Source organism: Triticum aestivum, chromosome 6B, assembly GCF_018294505.1.
Source record: "Triticum aestivum cultivar Chinese Spring chromosome 6B, IWGSC CS RefSeq v2.1, whole genome shotgun sequence".
NCBI lineage: Eukaryota > Viridiplantae > Streptophyta > Magnoliopsida > Poales > Poaceae > Triticum > Triticum aestivum.
This window is the reverse complement of record NC_057810.1, coordinates 119,104,202-119,127,405: the sequence shown is the minus strand read 5'-3', so window position 1 is coordinate 119,127,405 and position 23,204 is coordinate 119,104,202. Positions and strand designations below refer to the sequence as shown.

Genomic DNA, 23,204 nt, shown 5'->3' with positions numbered 1-23,204 from the left:
GTGTCCGGTGGGGAGGTTGGTTGGAGGGATGGGAGGCGCCGACGAGGTCAGGCCACCCGTCGCTGGCATAGGGGTGTGCCAGTCCGGATGCGTCCGCTCCCCCTCCTCCCCCTTTCCTCGGCCGAGTGCGCGCGGCCGCAACTCCGGCGATTTTCGAGGCGGGGCATCTACTATTGTTCAGTTGGTTTGGGGCTGCCGATTGGACCAAAGCCAAGGCCTTTGGTTGGTCGCGGGGTGTTTGGATGCAGGGTGGCGGCCCTGGCGACGGGAGACGCGGCATTTGTGGGCGGAGCGAGCGTCTCAGGTGCGGGCGGGCAGCCATGGCCATGCGGGTGGCATGGGTGCTGGTGGTCGGCGAAGCTTGGGTGCAATGACGGGGGTGATCCGGGGAGTATTACTTGCCCAGTTGGACTGGCCAACGGCGGCGGCGTCCGCAGAGGTTGTTCCCTTCCTGAAGGCCCCTTCGCGGTTGATCCCTCCCCATCGCATTGCTCCGGGTGAAAACTTGATCTTCGGATCAGACAGTGGCGTTGCTTTGTAGTCGTTTCCCTTCTTGGAGGCACTGTCTTGGAGGCCGTGCTCCGTCGTGGTCTGTCTCACCCCTCCTCGGTGGCCATCTAGGCTTGGTGGCGTTGGGGTGGTGTGGCGGTGCCCGGCACCTATGTATCTTGCCTTGGGTGCGTGTGTCATGTGTGGTGGTGGTGTTTGTTTGTATCGGTTTGTTTGATGGTCCTTTATATATAAAGCAGGGCGAAAACCTTTTTCGGTAAACATCATCGGTATAAGCAGTATTTATTGGAAATTCAAAATTGCACAACTGGGAGCACATACCAACGGTTGCAAAAAAAAGATATTCTGATTTCCAAACTATTCAAGCAAAATCTCAAATGTCAACTTTCGAGTCTTCCAAGTGCATGTAAATTTTCGTGCAAACATGATAAACTCTGTGCCATACGTACAAACACAAGTGTAATGCTCAAAGATTAGTCTTCAGAGTACTCAATTTTGTTCTTATTCCAAGGCACAATAATGCTCTTTTTGACATGAAAAATACAGATATGTTAAGGACTTAAACATATAGTAAGTTTTTTACTAATTGGGCTCATATTATGCTGCTCTCAACAAGATAAATTCAATTTAACATGTAGACATTTATTTACCTTCTAGGTGTTGCCACTATACACTAAGCTTGGGACGGTAATATACACTGGCAAATTTCTTGGTAATGGAGTCAACACACGCCATCCTTATTCTTTCAGGTGTGGCCGGGTTGTCAAGGGGGAACCAGTCGAGATGCCCCTCCTCTGCCCTGGCCGCTGTGATTGCATCTTTTATCGCAAACAAGACGGAGGAAGCAAGGAAGAACGGGGGCTCTCCTACAGCCTTGGACGAGTGGATGGCCTTTGGGTTTGGAACGCCCCGCAGTCAAGAGAATAAAGTGACAGATTAAACAAGGGGACACGGAGTAAATAGAAGCAAAGACATGCCTTCCAAGAAAACACAATTCAGCTATGAAGTTTATGTTGAAGATATTCTGTTTTAAAGGATTCCACGTTGCCACATGATTGTGCGCGTGAAATGCATGTGGGAAGTACTGTCATCGACACTGTCTTCACTTTAAAGATCAAGCAACTGTGGAAACCTACGTCTACACTTCACATTTATTTCTTCCATATATGCCTGTGGGCTGCCGTCGCTGGAGTGGCAGAAAAGCCATCCTGCTAGGTATCAATTGCCCTTTTCAAGAAAAGAAACAATAAATCTTTTCGGATGCATGATTCGATGATACATTGGTTATGTAGCAGAGTAACATTATAAGCACTAGACAGAGCAGCCCACAATTAGCTGTTACAGTTAATATAAGACAACGGTTTAACTGTTAACAGGATAACAAATAGATGGACGAAGGGCAGATGTCTGGTTTCATTGTAAGTTGTTTTTGCAGTAGTTTATGTCTAAAACAATTTTCAGGCAATTTGAACCAGCTATTGCAGGAAAAGAGCCCCTGATGTTGTAGTGCCTCACCACTACTGTTGCAGTACAAAGTCACACCTTTTTTCCATTGTAATACTTGAAATCCAACTTATGCAAAAATGGGAACTTACCTTCAACAGTGAAACCTTGAAATTGAGAGGTATATCATTTACAGAGGGTATTTTGTAAGAGCCGGGTCCATGAGTGAAAAGGCGTCCAGGTCGGATCCACTTGTGGTTATCATCCCCCCATTTTAGCTCTTCCATGGCAGCCCAGCCCAAACCTTGGATGAAAGCTCCTTCAATCTGGCATAAGCCATTGAGGTTAACAGAAGAATCAAAAAGGAAAATATGGGAGCAGGATATCACAGCTTCAGAATCCTATTATATTGTATCATGTAAACATACCTGGCCAATATCGATTGCTGGATTAATCGAATAGCCAAGATCCATGACAATATCAGCTGTCCTTGTGTGGAAATCCCCAGTTAGGGTGTCAATCTCAACTTCTGCAAATGCGGCTCCATAGGTGAAATAATTAAATGGAGTTCCCTTGCCAGCAATCCAGTCAAACCCAATATCCGGCGTGATATAAAACCCATGAGCAGAAAGATCAACCCGTTCCATGTAGCATGCTTCAGCTAACTAGAAAAACAGAAGGCCACACCAAAATTAATCGGACTGCTAACTTTTTTACAGCTGGAATAAAATATATTTTTAATAGATTTAATTTTGATAACTTGTAAATCTGAGCTGAAACCTTTATCTAACACTATATTTTTCCTATAAATGAACATCATTCTTTCAATGGCACACTCTGTCGAGTTTTTACCAAGCATGATCTCAAAGGGGCAACCTTGACTCCGTTGTCAACCCTAGTGGTGCGCTGTGAAATGATCTCAAAGGGGCGACATTGACTCGTTGTCAGCCCTAGTGTTACTTGATCCATGCTTCACATGGATCAAGGCTTCATTTAATATATGCATCTATTATACGGAGGCAGCCGCCGGCAGCCGGCCACTTTGCACCTTCGGATGGCCCTACTGCCGCCGACACCAGCCAGGCTTTGCCCAGCGCGCCCTCCGGCGGCAGTGAGGGGAGAGGAGGAGCCAGTCTGCCAGTGGAGGCCCTGGGCCGCCGGACTGGAGCGCCATAGTGCGACTCCAAGACGGTAGAAAGATCCCTTTTTCCGGTCAAGAAGTTCCCGTCTCGATTTTCAACGGACTTCCAGCACAAAGCTTTCTCTACCAACGACCAATCATACCTATGTGGTGAAAGAAAATATATTTGGGTTTCTGATTCAGAAATCAACGTTAGTTGGTGCTTGGGGATCAAGGTGCGGGACTGAGGGTTTCCCTGAGGGTGCTTGGTGATCAAGTAGAGATCCTCTAAGCTGTGCTTGAGGATCAAGGTGAGAGAATGGGGTATTGGTACTTTGATAACATTGTTGGATAATGAGCAACTAACTTTACCGAGGGCCAAAGGCCATTACATATACATGTCTGGTAAAGTGCATAAAATCCCTCAGGGATATAACGAAGAGAGACTATACACATCTAACACCCGCCGTCAAACTCATGGTGGATCAACAACATTGAGTTTGAAGAGGAAAAAGGCATCCTGCGCTCGAGTCTGTGCCTTCGTGAATAAGTCAGCCAACTGTAACTCAGAGGGCACATAGTGAAGAGCGAGAGACTGATCCTGCACAGCAGCACGCACAAAGTGGGCATCCACACCGATGTGCTTGGTGAGCTCATGCTTCACCTGGTCACGCGCAATACTGATAGCACCGGTACGTACTGTCAGATAGTAAGGGAGTCGAGGTAGTAGCAGACACACCAAAATCCTCAAGTAACCACCGTAACCAGATCACCTCAGCCGTCAACATAGCCATGGCGCGCAACTCAGCCTCTGTACTTGAGCGAGAAACTGCAGTCTGTTTCTTTGTCTTCCAGGCAATAAGGGAGCCATCAAGAAAAACACAATAAGCAGACAGCGAGCGTCGATCAGAGGGATCACAAGCCCAAGTAGCATTAGAGTAGGCCTGGAGCTCAAGAGAGCTAGAGCGGGGAAAGAAAAGGCGATGAGAGGTCGTGCCACGAAGATATCGTGGAACATGGAGGAGGTGACTATAGTGGACAGAGGTGGGGGCTGAAACAAACTGACTCAGGATGTGGACAGGATAGGAGATGTCAAGACGCGTAACAGCAAGATAGACAAGGCTGCCAACGAGGTGATGATAGCGCGTGGAATTAGGAAGAGGGTCACCATCAGAGGCACGAAGCTGAACGTTGAGCTCCATGGGAGTCACAACTGTGTGCTCATCATCAAGAGCAGCGCGAGGAAGAAGATCCTGAATGTATTTTTCTTGGGAGATATAGAAACCATCAGAGGTCGAGGATATCTCAATCCCAAGAAAATAGCGAAGTGGACCAAGGTCAGTCATGAGGAACTGGTCTCGAAGGCGAGCCTTAACAAAGGCAATGTACTCAGAGTCGTCACCAGTGATGATCATGTCATCAACATAGAGAAGGAGAGGAGTCAGACCACGAGGAGATGTGTGAACAAACAACGCGGGATCATGATCACTGGGCAAGAAACCAGCGGCAGCCACCACAAAGGCAAAGCGCTCAAACCAGGCACGAGGGGCCTGTTTAAGACCATACAGGGAGCGACGAAGTCGACAGACCATACCATCAGGAGCATAGTATCCCGGTGGTGGCTGCATATAAACCTCCTCGTGCAACTCACCATTGAGAAAAGTGTTCTGGACATCAAGTTGAGAGATAGACCAATGACAAACATAAGCCACAACAAGGAGAGTACAGACAGTGGTCATGTGGGCCACAGGAGCGAAAGTCTCATCATAATCGCGTCCCTGCTCCTGTTGATAACCACGGGCCACAAGACGAGCTTTGTAACACTCAAGAGAACCATCAGAGCGAGTCTTAATCTTGTAGACCCACTTGCAGGTGATGGGACGAACACCAGAAGGGAGGGAAACCAGATCCCATGTGCCAGAGCGCTCAAGAGCAGCAAACTCTTCGGCCATCGCAAGCTGCCATTCAGGCTGAGTCATGGCAGTCCGATAGGAAGTGGGCTCAGCAAGAACAGAGAGACCGTACCGATCAGGAGAGTAGCGATCAAGCGGAGAGCGAGACCGAGCACGGAGGTTGTGAACCGGGGTAGGTGTGAACGGGGGTTCATCAGAGGTGGAAGGCGCGTCAGGCACGTCAGGAGAAGCATCCTCAGTACAAGGGCGGCGAGTACAGTGGAGAGGAAACGGTGAGAGAGGGTGACGAACTCAAGAGGATGGTGTAGAGGTGGAGGAGCATGGAGAAGATGGTGTCGGTGGTAAGTGAGTATGAGTGAGAGGTGTAGGAGGTGGAGGTGAAACATGAGGCACATAGCCAGGTGTGTCGGGAAGGAGAAGAGAAGAAATATCATCCACAGAGAAGTGCGAGGAAGAAGGACGTGGGTAGTAAGAGCGAGACTCGTCAAAGGTCACATCATGCGAGATGCGCAATCGACGACCAACAGGGTCCCAACAGCGATAGCCCTTGTGCTCATCACTGTAGCCAAGGAAAACACACTCAACCGACTGAGCCGTTAGTTTAGTGCGTTCATGCGAGGCAAGAAGGACGTAGCACACATAACCAAACATACGAAGAGCTGAGTAGTCAGGAGAGCGACTAGAGAGACACTCCATAGGAATACCGCCCTGCAGAGCAGTCGAGGGCTGAATGTTGATGTAGGTGGATGCGGAAATAGCCTCAACCTAAAAATGGGGTGGAAGGGACGCATCAATCATCAACGCACGAGCCGTCTCAAGCAAATGACGATGCTTACGTTCGGCAACGCCATTTTGAGCATGAGCACCAGGACAGAAGAACTGGGTAAGGGTACCCTGTTCTGTGACAAAGCCATGCAACAGCTGGGAAATATACTCTCCAGCAGAGTCAGCCTGAAAAGTACGAATAGGCGTGGAAAATTGAGTGTGAACCATGGCAACAAATCGTTTGTATATAGAGAGAACCTCGCTACGAGATTTCATGAAGTAGAGCCAAGTGTAGCGGGAGAAATCATCAATAAACAAAACATAGTAGCGATGACCACCTTTCGAATCAAAGGGGGCTGGGCCCCAGACATCAGAATGAACTAAGTCAAAAGGATGCTGAGAGACCGAATGACTGGTAGGATAAGGTAACTGGGTCAGTTTGCCAAGTCTACAACCATTACAAGGTAAAGAAACATCTCTAGATACAGACCCTAAGAGGCCCTGATGCACTAAGGAAGACAAGCGAGAGCCACAGATGTGACCAAGGCGATGATGCCACTCCTAGAAGGACGCAGACGAAGAGGCAGCAAGAGCATGGTGTTGGAAATATGCCCTAGAGGCAGTAATAAAAGTATTATTATTATATTTCCTTGTTCATGATAATTGTCTTTTATTCATGCTATAATTGTATTATCCGGAAATCGTAATACACGTGTGAATACATAGACCACAATACGTCCCTAGTAAGCCTCTAGTTGACTAGCTCGTTGGACAATAGATAGTCATGGTTTCCTGACTATGGACATTAGATGTCATTGAGAACGGGATCACGTCATTAGGAGAATGACGTGATGGACAAGACCCAATCCTAAGCATAGCACAAGATCGTGTAGTTCGTTTTGCTAGAGCTTTTCCAATGTCAAGTATCTCTTCCTTAGACCATGAGATCGTGTAACTTCCGGATACCGTAGGAGTGCTTTGGGTGTACCAAACGTCACAACGTAACTGGGTGACTATAAAGGTGCACTGCAGGTATCTCCGAAAGTGTCTGTTGGGTTGACACGGATCGAGACTGGGATATGTCACTCCGTATGACGGAGAGGTATCTCTGGGCCCACTCGGTAATGCATCATCATAATGAGCTCAAAGTGACTAAGTGTTTGGTCACGGGATCATGCATTACGGTACGAGTAAAGTGACTTGCCGGTAACGAGACTGAACGAGGTATTGGGATACCGACGATCGAGTCTCGGGCATGTAAAGTACCGATTGACAAAGGGAATTGCATACGGGGTTGATTGAATCCTCGACATCGTGGTTCATTCGATTATATCATCGAGGAGCATGTGGGAGCCAACATGGGTATCCAGATCCCGCTGTTGGTTATTGACCGGAGAGCCGTCTCGGTCATGTCTGCATGTCTCCCGAACCCGTAGGGTCTACACACTTAAGATTCGGTGACGCTAGGGTTATTAGGAAGACTTGTATGTGATTACCGAATGTTGTTCGGAGTCCCGGATGAGATCCCGGACGTCACGAGGAGTTCCGGAAGGGTCCGGAGGTAAATATTTATATATGGGAAGTTGTCATGCGGACACCGGAAAGTTTCGGGGGCATATCGGTATTGTACCGGGGCCACCAGAGGGGTTCCGGGGGTCCACCGGAGGGGGCCACCCCTCTTGGTGGGCCACATGGGCCGCGTGGGGAAGGGAACCAGCCCCTGGAGGGCTGGGCGCCCCCCCCTTGGGCCCATGCACCTAGGGTTGGGGGGAACCCTAAAGGGGGCGCCCCCCTTTGCTTGGGGGGCAAGTCCCCTCCCTGGCCGCCCCCCCTCTAGATCTCATCTGGAGGGGGACGACCCCCTTCCTCCTTCGCCTATAAATAGAGGGGCGAGGGGAGGGCTGAACACCTGATCCAACGCGCAGCCCCTCCCCTCCCCAACACCTCTCCTCCTCCGTTGTGCGCTTGGCGAAGCCCTGTTGGAGTACTGCCTCTCCACCATCATCACGCCGTCGTGCTGCTGCTGGAGCCTTCTTCCTCAAACACTCCTTCCCCCTTGCTGGATCAAGAAGGAGGAGACGTTGTCCACACCGTACGTGTGTTGAACGCGGAGGTGCTGTCCATTCAGCACTTGGTCATTAGTGATCTGAATCACGGCGAGTACGACTCCATCATCACCGTTCCCTCGAATGCTTCCGCACGCGATCTACAAGTGGTATGTAGATGCAATCTCTCTCCCATGACTCGTTGCTTAGATGAACTCATAGATGGATCTTGGTGAAACCGTAGAATTTTTTTTAATTTTCTGCAACGTTCCCCAACAATGGCATCATGAGCTAGGTCTATGCGTAGTTCTCTATTGCATGAGTAGAACACAATTTTGTTGTGGGCGTAGATCTTGTCAACTTGCTTGCCGCTACTAGTCTTTTCTTGCTTCAGCGGTATTGTGGGATGAAGCGGCCCGGACCGACCTTACACGTACGCTTATGTGAGACAGGTTCCACCGACTGACATGCACTAGTTGCATAAGGTGGCTAGCGGGTGTCTGTCTCTCCTACTTTAGTTGGAGCGGATTAGATGAAAAGGGTCCTTATGAAGGGTAAATAGAAGTTGACAAAATCACATTGTGGTTATTCGTAGGTAAGAAAACGTTCTTGCTAGAACCAAATTGCAGCCACGTAAAAGATGCAACAACAATTAGAGAACATCTAACTTGTTTTTGCAGCAATTGTCATGTGATGTGATATGGCCAGAAGTTGTGATGAATGATGAATGATATATTGTGATGTATGAGATCATGTTCTTGTAATAGGAATCACAACTTACATGTCGATGAGTATGACAACTGGCAGGAGCCATAGGAGTTGTCTTTATTTTTTGTATGACCTGCGTGTCATTGAAGAACGCCATGTAAATTACTTTACTTTATTGCTAAACGCGTTAGCCATAGAAGTAGAAGTAGTCGTTGGCGTGACAACTTCATGAAGAAACGATGATGGAGATCATGATGATGGAGATCATGGTGTCATGCCGGTGACGAAGATGATCATGGAGCCCCGAAGATGGAGATCGAAGGAGCTATATGATATTGGCCATATCATGTCACTACTATATAATTGCATTTGATGTTTATTATGTTTTATGCATCTTGTTTACTTAGAACGGCGGTAGTAAATAAGATGATCCCTTATAATAATTTCAAGAAAGTGTTCCCCCTAACTGTGCACCGTTGGTAAAGTTCGTCGTTTCGAAGCACCACGTGATGATCGGGTGTGATAGATCCTTACGTTCACATACAACGGGTGTAAGACAGATTTACACATGCAGAACACTTAGGGTTAACTTGACGAGCCTAGCATGTACAGATATGGCCTAGGAACACAGAGACCGAAAGGTCGAACATGAGTCGTATGGAAGGTACGATCAACATGGAGATGTTCACCGATGATGACTAGTCCATCTCACGTGATGATCGGACACGGCCTAGTCGACTCGGATCGTGTAACACTTAGATGACTAGAGGGATGTCTAATCTGAGTGGGAGTTCATTAAATAATTTGATTAGATGAACTTAATTATCATGAACTTAGTCTAAAACTTTTGCAAAATATGTCTTGTAGATCAAATGGCCAACGCTCATGTCAACATGAACTTCAACGCGTTCCTAGAGAAAACCAAGCTGAAAGATGATGGCAGCAACTATTCGGACTGGGTCCGGAACTTGAGGGTCATCCTCATAGCAGCCAAGAAAGACTATGTCCTAGATGCACCGCTAGGTGAAGCACCCATCCCAGAGAACCAAGATGTTATGAACACTTGGCAATCACGTGCTGATGATTACTCCCTCGTTCAGTGCGGCATGCTTTACAGCTTAGAACCGGGGCTCCAAAAGCGTTTTGAGAAGCACGGAGCATATGAGATGTTCGAGGAGCTGAAAATGGTTTTCCAAGCTCATGCCCGGGTCGAGAGATATGAAGTCTCCGACAAGTTCTATAGTTGTAAGATGGAGGAAAACAGTTCTGTCAGTGAGCACATACTCAAAATGTCTGGGTTGCACAACTGCCTGTCTCAGTTGGAGATCAACCTCCCGGAAGAGGCGGTCATTGACAGAATCCTTCAGTCGCTCCCACCGAGCTACAAGAGCTTTGTTGAACTACAATATGCAGGGGATGGCGAAGACCATTCCTGAAGTATTCTCAATGCTGAAGTCAGCAGAGGTTGAAATCAAGAAAGAACATCAAGTGTTGATGGTCAATAAGACCACTAAGTTTAAGAAGGGCAAGGGTAAGAAGAACTTCAAGAAGGACGGCAAAGATGTTGTCGCGCCCGGTAAGCCAGTTGCCGGGAAGAAGTCAAAGAATGGACCCAAGCCTGAGACTGAGTGCTTTTATTGCAAGGGGAAGGGTCGCTGGAAGCGGAACTGCCCCAAATACTTAGCGGACAAGAAGGCCGGCAACACTAAAGGTATATTTGATATACATGTAATTGATGTGTACCTTACCAATACTCGTAGTAACTCCTGGGTATTTGATACCGGTGCCGTTGCTCACATTTGTAACTCACAGCAGGAGCTGCGGAATAAGCGGAGACTGGCGAAGGACGAGGTGATGATGCGCGTCGGGAATGGTTCCAAGGTCGATATGATCGCCGTCGGCACGCTACCTCTACATTTACCTATGGGATTAGTTTTAAACCTCAATAATTGTTATTTAGTGCCAAGTTTGAGCATGAGCATTGTATCTGGATCTCGTTTGATATGAGATGGCTACTCATTTAAATTCGAGAATAATGGTTGTTCTATTTATATGAGAGATATGTTTTATGGTCATGCCCCGATGGTCAATGGTTTATTCTTAATGAATCTCGAGCGTAATGTTACACATATTCATAGTGTGAATACCAAAAGATGTAAAGTTGATAACGATAGTCCCACATACTTGTGGCACTGCCGCCTTGGTCACATAGGTGTCAAGCGCATGAAGAAGCTCCATGCTGATGGACTTTTAGAGTCTCTTGATTATGAATCATTTGACACGTGCGAACCATGCCTCATGGGTAAAATGACCAAGACTCCGTTCTCCGGAAAAGTGGAGCGAGCAACCAACTTATTGGAAATCATACATACGGATGTGTGCGGTCCAATGAGAGTTGAGGCTCGCGGAGGATATCGTTATGTTCTCACTCTCACTGATGACTTAAGTAGATATGGGTATGTCTACTTGATGAAACACAAATCTGAGACCTTTGAAAAGTTCAAGGAATTTCAGAATGAAGTAGAGAATCAACGTGACCGAAAGATAAAGTTCTTACGATCGGATCATGGAGGAGAATATTTAAGTCACAAATTTGGTACACACTTAAGAAAATGTGGAATCGTTTCACAACTCACGCCGCCTGGAACACCTCAGCGTAACGGTGTGTTCGAACGTTGTAATCGCACTCTATTGGATATGGTGCGATCTATGATGTCTCTTACAGATTTACTGCTATCATTTTGGGGATATGCTCTAGAGACAGCTACATTCACTTTAAATAGGGTACCGTCTAAATCCGTTGAGACGACATCGTATGAATTATGGTTTGGGAAGAAACCTAAGCTGTCGTTTCTAAAAGTTTGGGGATGCGATGCTTATGTCAAGGAACTTCAACCTGAAAAGCTCGAACCCAAATCGGAAAAATGCGTCTTCATAGGATACCCTAAGAAACCATTGGGTATACCTTCTACTTAAGATCCGAAGGCAAGATCTTTGTTGCCAAGAACGGATCCTTTCTGGAAAAAGAGTTTCTCTCGAAAGGAGTAAGTGGGAGGAAAGTAGAACTCGATGAAGTACTACCTCTTGAACCGGAAAGTAGTACAGCTCAGGAAAACGTTCCTATGGTGCCTACACCGAATGGAGAGGAAATTAATGATGATGATCAAGGTACTTCTGATCAAGTTGCTACTGAACTTCGTAGGTCCACAAGGACACGTTCACACCAGAGTGGTATGGCAACCCTGTCCTGGAAATCAAGTTGTTAGACAACGGTGAACCTTCAAACTATGAAGAAGCGATGGCGGGCCCAGATTCCAACAAATGGCTAGAAGCCATGAAATCCGAGATAGAATCCATGTATGAAAACATAGTATGGACTTTGACTGACTTGCCCGATGATCGGCGAGCGATAGAAAACAAATGGATCTTTAAGAAGAAGACGGACGCGGATGGTAATGTCACCATCTATAAAGCTCGACTTGTCGCTAAGGGTTATCGGCAAGTTCAAGGGATTGACTACGATGAGACTTTCTCTCCCGTAGCGAAGCTTAAGTCCGTCCGAATCATGTTAGCAATTGCCGCATACTATGATTATGAGATATGGCAGATGGACGTCAAAACGGCATTCCATAACGGGCATCTTAAGGAAGAACTGTATATGATGCAGCCGGAGGGTTTTGTCGATCCTAAGAATGCTAACAAAGTATGCAAGCTCCAGCGATCCATTTATGGGCTGGTGCAAGCATCTCGGAGTTGGAACATTCGCTTTGATGAGATGATCAAAGTGTTTGGGTTTACACAGACTTATGGAGAAGCCTGCGTTTACAAGAAAGTGAGTGGGAGCTCTGTAGCATTTCTCATATTATATGTAGATGACATACTTTTGATGGGAAATGATATAGAATTCTTGGACAGCATTAAGGCCTACTTGAATAAGTGTTTTTCAATGAAGGACCTTGGAGAAGCTGCATATATATTAGGCATCAAGATCTATAGGGATAGATCGAGACGCCTCATAGGTCTTTCACAAAGCACATACCTTGATAAGATTTTGAAGAAGTTCAAAATGGATCAGTCCAAGAAAGGGTTCTTTCCTGTACTGCAAGGTGTGAGATTGAGCTCGGCTCAATGCCCGACCACGACAAAAGATAAAGAAGAGATGAGTGTCATCCCCTATGCCTCAGCCATAGGATCTATTATGTATGCCATGCTGTGTAACAAACCTGATGTAAACCTTGCCGTAAGTTTGGTAGGAAGGTACCAAAGTAATCCTGGCAAGGAACACTGGACAGCGGTCAAGAATATCCTGAAGTACCTGAAAAGGACAAAGGACATGTTTCTCGTTTATGGAGGTGACGAAGAGCTCGTCGTAAAGGGTTACGTCGACGCTAGCTTCGACACAGATCTGGATGACTCTAAGTCACAAACCGGATACATGTATATGTTGAATGGTGGAGTAGTAAGTGTTGGGGAACGTTGCAGAAAATTAAAATTTTTCCTACGGTTTCACCAAGATCCATCTATGAGTTCATCTAAGCAACGAGTCTAGGGAGAGAGTTTGCATCTACATACCACTTGTAGATCGCGTGCGGAAGCTTGCAAGGTGATGATGTAGTCGTACTCGACGTGATCCAAATCACCGATGACCAGCGCCGAACGGACGACACCTCCGCGTTCAACACACGTACGGGACGGGAGACGTCTCCTCCTTCTTGATCCAGCAAGGGGGAAGGAGAGGTTGATGAAGATCCAGCAGCACGACGGCGTGGTGGTGGATGCAGGGCGTCACAGTAGCAGGGCTTCGCCGAGACTACGAGGGAGAGACGTAACGGGGGGAGGTGGAGGCGCCAGGGGCTGGTGTGTTCTCCTCCTCTCCCCCCCCACTATATATAGGGGTGCCAAGGGGGGGGCGCCGGCCCTAGTAGATGAGATCTACTAGGGGGGGCGGCGGCCTAGGGGAGGTTTCCCTCCCCCCCAAGGCACCTAGGGGTGCCTTCCACCACTAGGACTCCTCCTAGGGGGAAACCCTAGGCGCATGGGCCTATAGGGGCTGGTGCCCTTGGCCCATGATGGCCAAGGCGCACCCCCTACAGCCCATGTGGCCCCCCGGGACAGGTGGCCCCACCCGGTGGACCCCCGGGACCCTTCCGGTGGTCCCGGTACAATACCGATAACCCCGAAACTTGTCCCGGTGCCCGAAATAGCACTTCCTATATATAATTCTTTGCCTCCGGACCATTCCGGAACTCCTCGTGACGTCCGGGATCTCATCCGGGACTCCGAACAACATTCGGGTTTCTGCATATACATATCTTCATAACCCTAGCGTCACCGAACCTTAAGTGTGTAGACCCTACGGGCTCGGGAGACATGCAGACATGACCGAGACGCTCTCAGTCAATAACCATCAGCGGGATCTGGATACCCATGATGGCTCCCACATGCTCCTCGATGTAGTCATCGGATGAACCACTATGTCGAGGATTCGATCAAACCCTGTATGCAATTCCCTTTGCCAATCGGTACGTTACTTGCCCGAGACTCGATCGTCGGTATCCCAATACCTTGTTCAGTCTCGTTACCGGCAAGTCACTTTACTCGTACCGTAATGCATGATCCCGTGTCCAACACCTTCGTCACATTGAGCTCATTATGATGATGCATTACCGAGTGGGCCCAGAGATACCTCTCCGTCATACGGAGTGACAAATCCCAGTCTCGATCCGTGTCAACCCAACAACTACTTTCGGAGATACCTGTAATGTACCTTTATAGTCACCCAGTTACGTTGTGACGTTTGGTACACCCAAGGCATTCTTACGGTATCCGGGAGTTACACGATCTCATGGTCGAAGGAAGAGATACTTGACACTTGCAAAGCTCTAGCAAAACGAACTACACGATCTTTTATGCTATGCTTAGGATTGGGTCTTGTCCATCACATCATTCTCCTAATGATGTGATCCCGTTATCAACGACATCCAATGTCCATAGTCAGGAAACCATGACTATCTGTTGATCACAACGAGCTGGTCAACTAGAGGCTTACCAGGGACATAGTGTGGTCTAAGTATTCACACGTGTATTACGATTTCCGGATAATATAGTTATAGCATGAATAAAAGACAATTATCATGAACAATGAAATATAATAATACTTTTATTATTGCCTCTAGGGCATATTTCCAACAGTCTCCCACTTGCACTAGAGTCACTAATCTAGTTACATTGTGATGAATCGAACACCCATAGAGTTCTGGTGTTGATCATGTTTTGCACGCGAGAGAGGTTTAGTCAGCGGATCTGCGACATTCAGATCCGTGTGCACTTTGCAAATCTCTATGTCTCCATCTTGAACATTTTCACGGATGGAGTTGAAACGACGCTTGATGTGCCTGGTCTTCTTGTGAAACCTGGGCTCCTTTGCGAGGGCAATAGCTCCAGTGTTGTCACAGAAGAGTTTGATCGGCCCCGACGCATTGGGTATGACTCCTAGGTCGGCGATGAACTCCTTCACCCAAATCGCTTCATGTGCTGCCTCCGAGGCTGCCATGTACTCCGCTTCACATGTAGATCCCGCCACGACGCTCTGCTTGCAGCTGCACCAGCTTACTGCTCCACCATTCAACATATACACGTATCCGGTTTGTGACTTAGAGTCATCCGGATCTGAGTCGAAGCTAGCGTCGACGTAACCCTTTACGACGAGCTCTTCGTCTCCTCCATAAACGAGAAACATGTCCTTTGTCCTTTTCAGGTACTTCAGGATATTCTTGACCGCTGTCCAGTGTTCCTTGCCGGAATTACTTTGGTATCTTGCTACCAAACTTATGGCAAGGTTTACATCGGGTCTGGTACACAGCATGGCATACATAATAGATCCTATGGCTGAAGCATAGGGGATGACACTCATCTCTTCTTTATCTTTTGCCGTGGTCGGTGACTGAGCTGAGCTCAGTCTCATACCTTGTAACATAGGCAAGAACCCCTTCTTGGACTGATCCATTCTGAATCTCTTCAAAATCTTATCAAGGTATGTACTTTGTGAAAGACCTATGAGGCGTCTCGATCTATCTCTATAGATCTTGATGCCTAATATATAAGCAGCTTCTCCAAGGTCCTTCATTGAAAAACACTTATTCAAGTAGGCCTTAATGCTATCCAGAAATTCTATATTATTTCCCACCAGGAGTATGTCATCTACATATAATATGAGAAATGCTACAGAGCTCCCACTCACTTTCTTGTAAATGCAGGCTTCTCCATAAGTCTGCATAAACCCAAACGCTTTGATCATCTCATCAAAGCGAATGTTCCAACTCCGAGATGCTTGCACCAGTCCATAAATGGATCGCTGGAGCTTGCATACTTTGTTAGCGTTCTGAGGATCGACAAAACCTTCCGGCTGCATCATATACAGTTCTTCCTTAAGATGCCCGTTAAGGAATGCTGTTTTGACGTCCATCTGCCATATCTCATAATCATAGTATGCGGCAATTGCTAACATGATTCGGACAGACTTTAGCTTCGCTACGGGAGAGAATGTCTCGTCGTAGTCAATCCCTTGAACCTGTCGATAACCCTTAGCGACAAGTCGAGCTTTATAGATGGTAACATTACCATCCGCGTCCGTCTTCTTCTTAAAGATCCATTTGTTTTCTATCGCTCGCCGATCATCGGGCAAGTCTGTCAAAGTCCATACTTTGTTTTCATACATGGATTCTATCTCGGATTTCATGGCTTCAAGCCATTTGTTGGAATCCGGGCCCGTCATTGCTTCTTCATAGTTCGAAGGTTCATTGTTGTCTAACAACATGATTTCCAGGACAGGGTTGCCGTACCACTTTGGCGCGGAACGTGTCCTTGTGGACCTACGAAGTTCAGCAGTAACTTGATCCGAAGTACCTTGAACATTATCATGGTTTTCCTCTTCAGTTGGTGTGGGCATCACAGGAATGGTTTCCTGTGCTGCGTCACTATCCTGCTCAAGAGGTAGTACTTCATCGAGTTCTACTTTCCTCCCACTTACTTCTTTCGAGAGAAACTCTTTTTCCAGAAAGCATCCGTTCTTGGCAACAAAGATCTTGCCTTCGGATCTTAAGTAGAAGGTATACCCTATAGTTTCCTTAGGGTATCCTATGAATACGCATTTTTCCGACTTGGGTTCGAGCTTTTCAGGTTGAAGTTTCTTGACATAAGCTTCGCATCCCCAAACTTTTAGAAACGACAGCTTAGGTTTCTTCCCAAACCATAATTCATACGGTGTCGTCTCAACGGATTTAGACGGTGCCCTATTTAAAGTGAATGTAGCTGTCTCTAGAGCGTATCCCCAAAATGATAGCGGTAAATCGGTAAGAGACATCATAGGCCGCACCATATCCAATAGAGTGCGATTACGACGTTCGGACACACCGTTTCGCTGAGGTGTTCCAGGCGGCGTGAGCTGTGAAACGATTCCACATTTCTTTAAGTGTGTACCAAATTCGTGACTTAAGTATTCTCCTCCACGATCTGATCGTAAGAATTTTATCTTTCGGTCACGTTGATTCTCCACCTCATTCTGAAATTCCTTGAACTTTTCAAAGGTCTCAGACTTGTGTTTCATTAAGTAGATATACCCATATCTACTCAAGTCATCTGTGAGAGTGAGAACATAACGATATCCTCCGCGAGCCTCAACGCTCATTGGACCGCACACATCGGTATGTATGATCTCCAACAAGTTGGTTGCTCGCTCCATTGTTCCGGAGAACGGAGTCTTGGTCATTTTGCCTAAGAGGCATGGTTCGCACGTGTCAAACGATTCATAATCAAGAGACTCTAAAAGTCCATCGGCATGGAGCTTCTTCATGCGCTTGACACCAATGTGACCAAGGCGGCAGTGCCACAAGTATGTGGGACTATCGTTATCAACTTTAAATCTTTTGGCATCTACACTATGAACATGTGTAATATTACGCTCGAGATTCATTAAGAATAAACCATTGACCATCGGAGCATGACCATAAAACATATCTCTCATATAAATCGAACAACCATTATTCTCAGACTTAAATGAGTAGCCATCTCGTATTAAACGAAATCCAGATACAATGTTCATGCTCAAACTTGGCACTAAATAACAATTATTGAGGTTCAAAACTAATCCCGTAGGTAAATGTAGAGGCAGCGTGCCGACGGCGATCACATCGACTCTGGAACCATTCCCGATGCGCATCGTCACCTCGTCCTTTGCTAGTCTCCGTTTATTCCGCAGCTCCTGCTGTGAGTTACAAATATGAGCAACGGCACCGGTATCAAATACCCAGGAGTTACTACGATTACTGGTAAGGTACACATCAATCACATGTATATCAAATATACCTTTGGTGTTGCCGGCCTTCTTATCCGCTAAGTATTTGGGGCAGTTCCGCTTCCAGTGACCCTTCCCCTTGCAATAAAAGCACTCAGTCTCAGGCTTGGGTCCATTCTTCGACTTCTTCCCGGTAACTGGCTTACCAGGCGCGGCAACATCTTTGCCGTCCTTCTTGAAGTTCTTCTTACCCTTGCCCTTCTTGAACTTAGTGGTCTTATTGACCATCAACACTTGATGTTCTTTCTTGATTTCAGCCTCTGCTAAATTCAGCATCGAGAACAATTCAGGAATGGTCTTTTCCATTCCTTGCATGTTGTAGTTCATCACAAAGCTCTTGTAGCTTGGTGGGAGCGACTGGAGGATTCTGTCAATGACCGCCTCATCTGGGAGGTTAATGTTCAGCTGGGTCATACGGTTGTGCAACCCAGACATCTTCAGGATGTGCTCACTGACAGAACTGTTTTCCTCCATCTTACAACTGTAGAACTTGTCGGAGACATCATATCTCTCGACCCGGGCATGAGCTTGGAAAACTAGTTTCAGCTCTTCGAACATCTCATATGCTCCGTGATGCTCAAAACGCTTTTGGAGCCCCGGTTCTAAGCTGTAAAGCATGCCGCACTGAACGAGGGAGTAATCATCAGCGCGAGTTTGCCAAGCATTCATAATGTCTTGGTTCTCTGGGACGGGAGCGTCACCTAGCGGTCCTTCTAGGACATATTGTTTCCTGGCAGCTATGAGGATGATCCTCAGGTTCCGGACCCAGTCCGTATAGTTGCTGCCATCATCTTTCAGCTTGGTTTTCTCTAGGAACGCATTGAAGTTCATGTTGACATTAGCGTTGGCCATTGATCTACAAGACATATTTGCAAAGGTTTTAGACTAAGTTCATGATAATAAAGTTCTAATCAAATTATGAACTCCCACTTAGATTAGACATCCCTTTAGTCATCTAAGTGTTACACGATCCGATTCGACTAGCCCGTGTCCGATCATCACGTGAGACGGACTAGTCATCGTCGGTGAACATTTTCATGTTGATCGTATCTTCCATACGACTCGTGTTCGACCTTTCGGTCTCCGTGTTCCGAGGCCATGTCTGCACATGCTAGGCTCGTCAAGTTAACCCTAAGTGTTTTCGCTGTGTAAAACTGTCTTACACCCGTTGTATGTGAACGTAAGAATCCATCACACCCGATCATCACGTGGTGCTTAGAAACGACGAACTGTAGCAACGGTGCACAGTTAGGGGAGAACACTTCTTGAAATTTTATAAGGGATCATCTTATTTACTACCGTCGTCCTAAGTAAACAAGATGCATAATACATAATAAACATCACATGCAATTATATAGTTGTGACATGATATGGCCAATATCATATAGCTCCATTGATCTTCATCTTCGGGGCTCCATGATCATCTTGTCACCGGCTTGACACCATGATCTCCATCATCATGATCTCCATCATCGTGTCTTCATGAAGTTGTCACGCCAACGACTACTTCTACTTCTATGACTAATGTTTAGCAATAAAGTAAAGTAGTTTACATGGCGTTGTTCAATGACACGCAGGTCATACAAAAAATAATGACAACTCCTATGGCTCCTGCCGGTTGTCATACTCATCGACATGCAAGTCGTGAATCCTATTACAAAGAACATGATCTCATACATCACAATTCATCATTCATCACAACTTCTGGCCATATCACATCACATGATCAATCGCTGCAAAAACAAGTTAGACGTCCTCTAATTGTTGTTGCATCTTTTACGTGGCTGCAATTGGGTTCTAGCAAGAACGTTTTCTTACCTACGAATCACCACAACGTGATTTTGTCAACTTCTATTTACCCTTCATAAGGGCCCTGTTCATCGATTCCGCTCCAACTAAGGTGGGAGAGACAGACACCCGCCAGCCACCTTATGCAACTAGTGCATGTCAGTCGGTGGAACCGGTCTCACGTAAGAGTACGTGTAAGGTTGGTCCGGGCCGCTTCATCCCACAATACCGTTGAGCAAGAAAAGACTAGTAGAGGCAAGTAAGATGACAAAATCCACGCCCACAACAAAGTTGTGTTCTACTCGTGCAAAGAGAACTACGCATAGACCTAGCTCATGATGCCACTGTTGGGGAACGTTGCAGAAAATTAAAATTTTTCCTACGGTTTCACCAAGATCCATCTATGAGTTCATCTAAGCAACGAGTCTAGGGAGAGAGTTTGCATCTACATACCACTTGTAGATCGCGTGCGGAAGCTTGCAAGGTGATGATGTAGTCGTACTCGACGTGATCCAAATCACCGATGACCAGCGCCGAACGGACGGCACCTCCGCGTTCAACACATGTACGGGATGGGAGACGTCTCCTCCTTCTTGATCCAGCAAGGGGGAAGGAGAGGTTGATGAAGATCCAGCAGCACGACGGCGTGGTGGTGGATGCAGGGCGTCACAGTAGCAGGGCTTCGCCGAGACTACGAGGGAGAGATGTAACGGGGGGAGGTGGAGGCGCCAGGGGCTGGTGTGTTCTCCTCCTCTCCCCCCCCACTATATATAGGGGTGCCAAGGGGGGGGCGCCGGCCCTAGTAGATGAGATCTACTAGGGGGGGCGGCGGCCTAGGGGAGGTTTCCCTCCCCCCCAAGGCACCTAGGGGTGCCTTCCACCACTAGGACTCCTCCTAGGGGGAAACCCTAGGCGCATGGGCCTATAGGGGCTGGTGCCCTTGGCCCATGATGGCCAAGGCGCACCCCCTACAGCCCATGTGGCCCCCCGGGACAGGTGGCCCCACCCGGTGGACCCCCGGGACCCTTCCGGTGGTCCCGGTACAATACCGATAACCCCGAAACTTGTCCCGGTGCCCGAAATAGCACTTCCTATATATAATTCTTTGCCTCCGGACCATTCCGGAACTCCTCGTGACGTCCGGGATCTCATCCGGGACTCCGAACAACATTCGGGTTTCTGCATATACATATCTTCATAACCCTAGCGTCACCGAACCTTAAGTGTGTAGACCCTACGGGCTCGGGAGACATGCAGACATGACCGAGACGCTCTCAGTCAATAACCATCAGCGGGATCTGGATACCCATGATGGCTCCCACATGCTCCTCGATGTAGTCATCGGATGAACCACTATGTCGAGGATTCGATCAAACCCTGTATGCAATTCCCTTTGCCAATCGGTACGTTACTTGCCCGAGACTCGATCGTCGGTATCCCAATACCTTGTTCAGTCTCGTTACCGGCAAGTCACTTTACTCGTACCGTAATGCATGATCCCGTGTCCAACACCTTGGTCACATTGAGCTCATTATGATGATGCATTACCGAGTGGGCCCAGAGATACCTCTCCGTCATACGGAGTGACAAATCCCAGTCTCGATCCGTGTCAACCCAACAGCTACTTTCGGAGATACCTGTAATGTACCTTTATAGTCACCCAGTTACGTTGTGACGTTTGGTACACCCAAGGCATTCTTACGGTATCCGGGAGTTACACGATCTCATGGTCGAAGGAAGAGATACTTGACACTTGCAAAGCTCTAGCAAAACGAACTACACGATCTTTTATGCTATGCTTAGGATTGGGTCTTGTCCATCACATCATTCTCCTAATGATGTGATCCCGTTATCAACGACATCCAATGTCCATAGTCAGGAAACCATGACTATTTGTTGATCACAACGAGCTGGTCAACTAGAGGCTTACCAGGGACATAGTGTGGTCTAAGTATTCACACGTGTATTACGATTTCCGGATAATACAGTTATAGCATGAATACAAGACAATTATCATGAACAATGAAATATAATAATACTTTTATTATTGCCTCTAGGGCATATTTCCAACAGTAAGCTGGTGCAGCTGCAAGCAGAGCGTCGTGGCGGGATCTACATGTGAAGCGGAGTACATGGCAGCCTCGGAGGCAGCGCATGAAGCAATCTGGGTGAAGGAGTTCATCACCGACATAGGAGTCATACCCAATGCGTCGGGGCCGATCAAACTTTTCTGTGACAACACTGGAGCTATTGCCCTTGCCAAGGAGCCCAGGTTTCACAAGAAGACCAGGCACATCAAGCGTCACTTCAACTCCATCCGTGAAAATGTTCAAGATGGAGACATAGAAATTTGCAAAGTGCATACGGATCTGAATGTCGCAGATCCGTTGACTAAACCTCTTCCGCGAGCAAAAAGTGATCAGCACCAGAACTCTATGGGTGTTCGATTCATCACAATGTAACTAGATTATTGACTCTAGTGCAAGTGAGAGACTGTTGGAAATATGCCCTAGAGGTAATAATAAAAGTATCATTATTATATTTCCTTGTTCATGATAATTGTCTTTTATTCATGCTATAATTTTATTATCTGGAATACATAGACCACAATACGTCCCTAGTAAGCCCCTAGTTGACTAGCTCGTTGGTGAACAGATAGTCATGGTTTCCTGACTATGGACATTAGATGTCATTGACAACGGGATCACGTCATTAGGAGAATGACGTGATGGACAAGACCCAATCCTAAGCATAGCATAAGATCGTGTAGGTCGTTTTGCTAGAGCTTTTCCAATGTCAAGTATCTCTTCCTTAGACCATGAGATCGTGTAACTCCCGGATACCGTAGGAGTGCTTTGGGTGTACCAAACGTCACAACGTAACTGGGTGACTATAAAGGTGCACTGCAGGTATCTCCGAAAGTGTTTGTTGGGTTGACACGGATCGAGACTGGGATTTGTCACTCCGTATGACGGAGAGGTATCTCTGGGCCCACTCGGTAATGCATCATCATAATGAGCTCAAAGTGACTAAGTGTTTGGTCACGGGATCATGCATTACGGTACGAGTAAAGTGACTTGCCGGTAATGAGACTGAACGAGGTATTGGGATACCGACGACCGAGTCTCGGGCATGTAACGTACCGATTGACAAAGGGAATTGCATACGGGGTTGATTGAATCCTCGACATCATGGTTCATTAGATGATATCATCGAGGAGCATGTGGGAGCCAACATGGGTATCCAGATCCCGCTGTTGGTTATTGACCGGAGAGCCGTCTCGGTCATGTCTGCATGTCTCCCGAACCCGTAGGGTTTACACACTTAAGGTTCGGTGACGCTAGGGTTATTAGGAAGACTTGTATGTGATTACCGAATGTTGTTCGGAGTCCCGGATGAGATCCCGGACGTCACGAGGAGTTCCGGAAGGGTTCGGAGGTAAAGATTTATATATGGGAAGTTGTCATGCGGACACCGGAAAGTTTTGGGGGCATATCGGTATTGTACCGGGGCCACCGGAGGGGTTCCCGGGGGTCCACCGGAGGGGGCCACCTTTCTTG

General features: G+C 47.1%; 1 pseudogene; it reads right to left on the bottom strand.

Annotated features, from left to right (window-relative positions):
• Positions 1–1,165: 1,165 nt before the first annotated feature.
• Positions 1,166–23,204, bottom strand: part of LOC123133703 (xanthine dehydrogenase-like) — a 52,843-nt pseudogene continuing 30,804 nt past the window's right edge.